The sequence below is a fragment of the Myxocyprinus asiaticus genome, chromosome 19 (genome assembly GCF_019703515.2).
Source record: "Myxocyprinus asiaticus isolate MX2 ecotype Aquarium Trade chromosome 19, UBuf_Myxa_2, whole genome shotgun sequence".
NCBI classification, from domain to species: Eukaryota; Metazoa; Chordata; class Actinopteri; order Cypriniformes; family Catostomidae; genus Myxocyprinus; species Myxocyprinus asiaticus.
In genome coordinates, this window is record NC_059362.1 from 48,023,634 (window position 1) to 48,030,373 (window position 6,740).

At 34.3% G+C, this 6,740-nt stretch overlaps 1 protein-coding gene across 1 annotated transcript in view; it reads left to right on the forward strand.

The window, feature by feature from the left end:
• Positions 1-6,740, forward strand: part of LOC127409695 (CLOCK-interacting pacemaker-like) — a 287,186-nt gene that overhangs the window by 225,769 nt on the left and 54,677 nt on the right. The gene's annotated exons all lie outside the window — the stretch shown is intronic.

Below are 6,740 nucleotides of genomic sequence, written 5' to 3' on the forward strand. Positions count from 1 at the left end.
TTTCAGAGGCTTTATATGGAGTATAAGGTGCATTTCAAACTGTTCTGAGACCAGTGCAGACAGACAGCACACTGGAGGTTAAGTCATTCACTAAATAGGGAGCAAGGGAGCATCCTATAGCTCTCTATGCAGTTAAGTGCATTCACTCCTAAAATCTGATCAAAAGTTCAGTTTCAGGCTGCAGATGATGTTTGGATCACTCAACATGTTTGACAGACATGTGACAATGATAATCAGTACATAGATTCAGAATTTATAATGTATCATTTTATTTTAACATGGTTGACAGTGATTGGATGATGCTGGACATTACTTTGAATCAGAATTAATTATGCTAATTTATGATGTAATGTCTGTAACGTCTCAAAAACATGAATAATCAACACTCCTGGACACATCATAAACTATTTGATTTAATAAATCTGACTTTCTATAGTTTGGTATTATTTAGAATTTCACAAATTAGTCCCGCTGTCCACATATGAGAACATACATTTATAGGAAACTATTTGCTCTAGAATGTTTTTTTTTTCTTCATGTTTCTTAGGGGATATGAAAACACACAGCAGTCACGTGGGGGTCTCAGGAGGATAATGCATTCTGTTTCACTCATTATATGTAAAATAGACAAACTGTAGTTTGTACTGTGCAGTATTCAGTGTGCTAATATTATCAACTGAACAGAAGTGAGACATTTAGCTTCAAACTGCTTTTAAAAGTTTTTATAAAAGACGTGTTCAACAGACTTTGACTACACTCTTATAATGGAATACATAGACTATTAATTAATTGCCAATAAAAGCCTTCATCAGCCAACTAACAAAGGACAATGCATCAATGTGAACTTCTGCAGTTAATTCAGGATGAACTTCAAAGACATTAGTCATTAATCTTACACTAAAAATAAATAAATAATAATGATAATATTATATATTACTATATAAATTACACAATAATGACTCTAAGACTTTATAGATATTACAGTTTCTTTTCCTGTAAAGCTGCTTTGAAATGATGTGTGTTGTGAAAAGCGCTGTACAAATAAAAATGACGACGTCACACAGTAAAAAATGATGTAATGTCATTTTCTGTGCACTATGATGTAATAAGAATATATTGTGATGTAAATAATATCTGTATGTAGTGAAAAGAGCATCAAACACAGAACACAGAACTGTTTTCACAAAAACACTTCAAATTTATATTTTATAAATACTCTTTCATTAAACAATAAATCAGCAGGGATCCTTGTCACTGGAATAAAACAAACATTTGAATATTAAAAAAATAAATAAAAAAACAACTGTTTTTTTGTTGCTGGTCAGAACAGGGGCAAACAAAACATTGATACTGATTGGTCAGTATGAACTAAATTTTAATCAGGGAAAATCCAGTATAGGAGTCATTCTGTGTCAACCAGAGGTCCCCAGCTCAAAATTTTGATAAAAAACAAATTCTGGTAAAAGATAAACATAAATGATGATGAAAGGCAACATATGAAATGCCGTGGATGAATATTTACTGAGTAATCCATTATTTTGTAGAGGGGGTATAAATGACAATTTTCACTTATGATTTTGGAGCAAACCTACAGATCAAGAAAATAACCTTAGAAAGGTGTCAGCATCATTATTTTATTTGTACTCAGAGATTGGTACATCTGTTACTAAAATCAGTCGACTTTAACAATCCTTGTTGCATTATCTCCCAATGGTGACAGTTCAAAAATGGGAAAAAAGCACTTTTCGTGTTCTTTTTCCAAAGTTGGCGTGCCTGTAACTCAAGACGTATTGAAGATATCTTAATATCCTTTTACATTCTGCTTCAGGACAAACTTTTCTTTTTGTATCTTGATTTTTAAGGCCTTATATTATTCAGTTCCAGAGATACAAGGCTCTCAATGTGGCTCCATGAGTAAACTGTTAAATTGTACACATTTTCAGTGTGTGGGTCACTTTGCATATAGCTGATACTTTTTGTATTAAAAGAGGAATATCTGAAGTACAAATAATGTTGAAAGTAGAAATGTATCTTGTTTCCCTCTATAAAAACAATTGCATAGAGCATACCCATTTTTAACAATGTCTGCGTGCCAAAAATACACTGAAATGGTCGTTTAATAAATAAGGTACATTTCTAGTTTCAGCATTATTTGTTCATCAGATATTCCTCTTTAAATACAATAAGCATCTGCTTTATACAAAGTGACCCACATTTGGTTTTCAACCATTGAAAATGGGTAAAATTAAACTATTTGCACATGGAGCCACATTGAGAGCCCCATATCTCTGGGATTGAACCATATAGGAACTTAAAAATGATGATACAAAAAGAAATATTTGTTCTGAAGCAGAATCTAAAAGGATATTAAGATATCTTTAATACTTCTTGAGTTACAGGCACGCCAACTTTGGAAAAAGAACAAGAAAAGTGCTTTTCCCCATTTTTGAACTGTCACCATTGGGATATAATGCAACAAGGATTGTTAAAGTCAACTGATTTTAGTAACAGATGTACCAATCTCTGAGTACAAATAAAATAATGATGCTGACACCTTTCTACGGTTATTTATTTGATTTGTCGTTTTGCTCCAAAATCATAAGTGAAAATTGTCATTTATACCCCCTCTACAAAATAATGGATTACTCAGTAAATATTCATCCACGGCATTTCATATTTTTGATTTTATCTTCATTTATGCATTTCTTTCACCAGAAAAAAAATGTCTAAATCAAAGTTGAGCTGGTTGAGTTGACAGAATGAATCTATATTCAGATAAAAGCATGTCAAAGATTCTTACAGAACTACAGAAATTCTGTATCGACAATCAGAAATGATCAGAGGGGCTCAAATCCTTATAAATGTGAACACATCGAGATCTAACTAATCCCTCTGATCTGGAATTTTACTTTGTGCTTGTGAATGTTGAACAATAAAGCAATAATATTATAATCATTACAGCTGCATTAAACACCTACTGAAGAAAAAAAAAAAATCAAACTTCAAAAAACAAAAAAGAAACAAAATTCAGATTAAAAATACATGAAATATAAAGAAATTGTAATAAGGCTCAGTAACGTTAAGTTCTTTGATAAACCAGTGTAAAATAGTAAATCACTCAGTTCTGACATGTTTCCAAACACAGTTACCCTTGTTTTACCCCATATGTGTTGGGGAGTACAAATTATTTAATTAGAAATGTATTTAAAAGTCTAACACAAGAGGATACTGTGACAGCCGCAAATACAGAATTAAAATAGTTATGACAGTAAAGGTCACAGAACCCCTTGACATCAACTCAAGACATAATCTGAATATTTAACATGAAGATATTACTTCACTATTTGATAATAATAATAATAATTCAACAAAAAACAAGCATAAAGAGGGGGGGAACCACTGCACGTATGGACCACAATATTGCAACAGCACTTAAACATGTTGTAATAAACTAGGTTGATTTGAAATATAGATATGCTTTTATACTCCATTTTAAATTCAATGACAAGTCAGAAAGGTATTATAAATGCAACGTGCAACGCTTTATGAACTCATTGAAAAGATGGCCTGGTGATTCCTTGTTAATTATGTACATTTCATTAGAAACATCGTTTAGTAATAGCTCTCGAGTACTTCAAACCTTCATAAAATACAACCAGTCGACACCAATTCAGTGTTTTAGAATTCAAAACAAAAGAGTTCTTAAATTAGATAAAATCGCAGGATTTTATGCTTACTCAAAAATAGTCCTAAAAATATATCGCATATTCCAGCTTTAGAAACACATTTAATAAAATATCTTCTTTTTGAAATTGAATAGCAGAGTTGAAACACTTATTCAACTATTAAAATGGCCATTTAACCTTGTACGACCCGGCGTCCAGATGCGTGGACGTTGTGTTTTGGCTTCACTAAAGGCAACGCATAATTTAAATGAATAAAAACTGACTGAATATTGTTCACGAGACTCTAAATTGTCATTTAAGGGTTAAACTTCAGCCGTACCGAGTCATGTGACACAACAGCGTGTCGTAGATTTCCATGGCGCTACTATAGTTACAAATCAGCGAGTATTGACGCTGACTATCACCACTGGAGTCACGAGTTTGAATCCAGGGTGTGCTCAGTGACTCCAGTCAGGTCTCCTAAGCAACCAAATTGGCCCGGTTGCTAGGGAGGGTAGAGTCACATGGGGTAACCTCCTCGTGGTCGTGATAGTGGTTCTTGCTCTCAATGGGGCGTGTGGTAAGTTATGCGTGGATCGTGGAGAGTAGCATGAGCTTCCACATGCTGTGAGTCTCCGCGGTGTCATGCACAACGAGTCACATGATAAGATGTGCGGATTGACGGTCTCAGAAGCGGAGGCAACTGAGACTTGTCCTCCACCACCCGGATTGAGGTGAGTAACCGCGCCACCACGAGGACCTACTTAGTAGTGGGAACTCGGGCATTCCAAATTGGGAGAAAAGAGGATAAAATAAATAAAAGGGGAATGGAAAATGCACACAGCAGTCACACAGGGGTCTCAGGAGGTTAAAACAGAACAATATTATTTTTTTTCAGAGATGTCCCCATTTATTTTAAAAAGTGGTAGTTGTGACATAAAACTCATGAATATTAATTTGGTTATGCACTGTTCATTTCAAATAATTTTTTTAACCAACTCAAGCACTCCTATAAATATTCACATCATTAATGTCATAACTTCATCCCTACATCTGCATCTGTTGGTCCTGGGATTTATTTAGTCAGTGGATGATTACATGGATCAGCACATTTGTTTACATTTTGCTTTTACACATTAAACATCATAAATATGTCATATATAAGCTCCAGAAACTGATCTAAACTACGCTCTTCCCTTCATACACAAACCCTGAAATCAGCACATTATAACAAACATCTCCTGATTGATCCTAATGAAGCAAAGATGTAAATCATGGTCAAATAACGTCACGTGTTGATGGTCATGTGACCTGGAGCATTGATCTGTAATAATAACAAATGCTAGAAATGATGGGCTGTATTGGGAAATGAACTGCAAATACTAAAGAGCTATATTGACTCATCTAATCATGCACGTTTCTGGTCAGTTCTGATAGTCACAGACATCAGAGAAAAACAAGGATACATGCAAACAATAAAATGCACTGAAGTGACACAATGGAGAATGGTTCTCTTTCATCTTTTTCATATTTAATCGTCTAATTCCAAGAATAGTTTGTGATGATTTCTTTGCATTTCCGTTACTTAGAAAACCACGTTGAAGCTGTTTTGATCAAATTCAGGCTCTGTATCTAAAAATCAACTTCAATTAGTTGCAAAACTACGAAAAAGACAAAAAATGATTAAGGAATGGAATAGTGCAATTTCTCTAGGAGAAAGTAGAAGCAGGAGGAAACAGACGGGGCTCATCAAATAAATATCAAAAATAGATTTTGTGCACTCGTTATATAATCTAGGCTATCTGAATCCAAAATATCCCTTTAATACGTTATAAAATATAGATCCACTTAGAAATCATGTGAACTGCTTCAACAGAGTTTTACTGTCAACTCTACAGACACATCGTTTATTTGATGACTCGATGTCTGGGTTTACTTTCATCTCACAGAATTAAATGGAGACAATCATTTGGGCATCAGATATCTGTTTACAGCTGCTGTTACGCAAATGAAAACGTCCTGAAGCTCGTTTCTTGGTCACATAAGCATGGCTTTAGTCAGAGTCTGGCATTAAAGTATGTTTTCAGTCATCGGATTGCAATAAGATAGCACTTGAGCACATTAAATAGCAGGTGTAAATGCAAAAGCGTTTTTGTTATTATGGGATGAGGCTGCACTACAGTAATCCGTTGTTAAGCACTGTGTGAAGAACACGTACACAACTGTCTTATCACCCGACTGAATGAACAAAATCCCATGAATTATTCCATTGGATAACACTTTCAAAAACAATGTCTCTAAAGTCAAGAAAGTGGTTCACCAGATACCGTATTGGAAGTATTTGAATGATCAAACTCAGTAAATGATTTTCAGATATTTTTCAGTTAACGCAGCCTCTTAAGTAACATGTTGTGAGCAGTGTTTTCCGTTTTGCGCAGGTTAATGTGACAGGATCTCGATCACACTGGGGAATGAAATATTGGGATATAAAACACTTTATAATAAAGTTTAAATGTTACATCTGTGAGGTGTCATTGATAGAGCAAATCAATAAATATTAATGAAACTAAAACTAAATTGTCCCACTAACTTTTGCCTCAGTCTCAGATATGCTCAAAGAGGAAGTTGCATGCCTTTAACACGATTTACTTTAAAACATGATTTAAAAACGTGTCTTAATAAAAGATTTTTGCTAATGTACTGGCTCATGACTTAAAGGAACAGTTCACCCAAAAATGAAAATTCTGTCATCATTTACTCACCCTCATGCCATCTCAGATGTGTATGACTTTCTTTCTTCTGCAGAACACAAATGAAGATTTTTAGAAGAATGTTTCAGCTCTGTAAGTCCATACAATGCAAGTGAATGGTGACCAGAACTTTGAAGCTCCATAAAGCACATAAAGGCAGCATAAAAGTAATCCATAAGACTCCAGTGGTTTAATCCATGTCTTCAGAAGTGATCCGATAGGTGTGGGTGAGAAACAGATCAATATTTAAGTGCTTGCATACTATAAATCTCCCCTTTCACTTTCAGATTTGAAAGTGAAACTAAACCACATGCGACTTTCAGAA